This window comes from Amblyomma americanum, chromosome 9, assembly GCF_052857255.1.
Source record: "Amblyomma americanum isolate KBUSLIRL-KWMA chromosome 9, ASM5285725v1, whole genome shotgun sequence".
In the NCBI taxonomy this organism is placed as follows: domain Eukaryota; kingdom Metazoa; phylum Arthropoda; class Arachnida; order Ixodida; family Ixodidae; genus Amblyomma; species Amblyomma americanum.
Window position 1 is genome coordinate 60,161,984 of NC_135505.1, and position 2,363 is coordinate 60,164,346.

A 2,363-nucleotide genomic window follows, 5' to 3' on the forward strand; every position below is an offset into this window, starting at 1 on the left:
CTAAACCAGCGGTGTCAGGTAAGTGATGAGAATTTAAAAAATGTACAGCAGTTTATCTTCCGTGAAACCGAGGGAGAAGCGGTAGTTTTGCGATAGTTTATCCTGGCAAAGTCTTGTTATGCTATGCTTTGGTCGTTTCTTTGGTGTTTGCCAGGTTAAACAATCGCGAAGCTATCACATCTCCCTCTATCTAACCAAAGCTAAACCACCGTCAATTTTTTATTGTAATGTTGAAATAGTTGAACTAATAAAGGCACCCGTATTGTGAAATAATGTGTTTTATTGTTGTTCACTCCCGACTCCATGGCTCTGACTGCTAGGCATCTCCGCCGCTCCTATTATGTTCTGAAGGCGGGATGTCTCGGTCTAGCACGTGAACACCGCATGTCGACTTCGTTCGTAGGCACGCCGGCGCTCCTCCCTTTATGTACTCGGTTAACGAGGGCTCGTTTAGTTTAATTAAACTAACTAAACTAAACGAGGGCGTGACATCGCGCCTTATCACGTAAACGCCGCGTTTCCGCTCCTCGGCAAGCCAGGAGTCAATCATGTGACTCGATTTTGGTTGACCTTCACTCGACCTTCACTTCGCCTTGATGAGACTTTGATGACCTCGACATTCAACGTGTTGGTGGTGGTGCAAAACATTTAGTTTAACCCGCCCTAGTGGCTCAGTGATCAGGGCGCTCGGCTACTGATCCGGAGTTGCCGGGTTCGAGCCCGACCGTGGCGGCTGCGCTATTTCCTTTCCCCCAAAACCAATTTTCATTTTCAAGTTAGGACCTAAAATAAATTACGCAGCAACATTGCGGTTGGCCTTCCGGCCGCCTGCTGAGGCGTCCAGGAAGTGCCTAGCCGCGACGTCCTCTGCTCAGGTCACCAGCCGAAGTTGGAGATCCTGCTGAATGCTGGACAAGGCATCCTCCCACTGCTGCGGACTGGTTAGGTGCCAAGAGAGAGGGGGCAAGTGTGCGTGCTGGGGAAGAGAATAATATATGAGCGCAGTCGGCTCTTCGGGTGTCACATAAGCGGCAGGCCGGCGAGTACGGTCTGGGGTGGGAGAGGGCAAGACGTGCGGGAGTAAGAAATGTGTGGGCTTGAATTTGGCGCCACAAGTGTTGTTGGTGTTAGGAAAGGTGTTTGTGCGGAGGGGGAAAGTGAGCTGAGAGAGGCGGCATTGGAATGTAATATCATGATACTTGAGGATTGCGTCGCGCGTATCAATTCCCGGCGGGGGCGGGCTTTCTCGGTGAGCCGATTCGCGAGCGACGGAATTAGCCGCCTCGTTTCCAGGTTGGGCCGCTTGAACGGGCATCCAGGTGATTTTGATGGGGCGAAAGGGGACAGTGCCAGAACGTAAGTCGCCGACGGCCGGGGGTGCCACCCGTCCAGCCGCGCGTGCAGTTGTAGACCGCAGAGTCACTGCTGGCTTGCGTGATGGCAAGTGCAGCAGCTGCCTCATCGCCGTCTACAGAGGTCGAAGAGTGGATTGAGGCAGTGAGTCGGAGAGAGTTGTCAGGGACTGCAAGGGTTGGGCTGGGTAGCAGCGGTACTGGACAGCATTCACGTAAGCCACGGCATGTTTCCGCCCGCACTCACGCCAAAGTGCAGAGGCTCGTGCTGCTCTGTTGGAGGGCTACTGTTGAGGATGCATATTCTTACGGAGGGGATAAAGGAGGGAGCGAAAGAAGAAAGGGAGAGGTGCCTTTGTAGTGGCCTCCGGAATAACTGCGACCACCTAGCGATCGCACAGCACACAGCGCCTTAGCGTTTCGCCTCCATCGAAATGCGGTTGCCGCGGTCGGATTCGAACTCTAGTTCTCCGGATCAGTACCTGAGCGCCCTAACCACTGAGCCACAGCGGCGGGTTTCGCGCGGAACGAGCGATGGCGTTCCGTGGAGTGTTGGCAACGCTGCATTATGGTGTCGCGTCCAACACTAAAAGAGGAAGCTTAAATTTTTATTTATTTTTGTTTCAATTACGTGTTTTTTACTTTTGCTTTTTATTCTTGTTTACCTTTTCTTTTAATTTCTGGATTGTTTCATTACTTATACGTTGCTTTAAACTGTTGCGTAATTAAATTTTACATTTTTGTTTCATTTACCACTCAACTAATAACTGACAGTTCGTGCGGACAACTTCCTTCTACAACTTCCGTCCACGCCACTCCCGAGCGAAGGTGGAAGTTACAAGTTCAGAGCCACAAAATGGAAGGGATTAGTCGGGGCTGGGGCGAGCCCAGGGTGGCCTCCAGTCGTGGGCGACCTCTTGAGCTCGCGTGATGAGGGCCAGTTGCGTTGTTCTTCTTGAACTGTCCAAGTACTTGTCCCATTCCTCCGCCGAGAGAGCTGGGAAGAGTGTC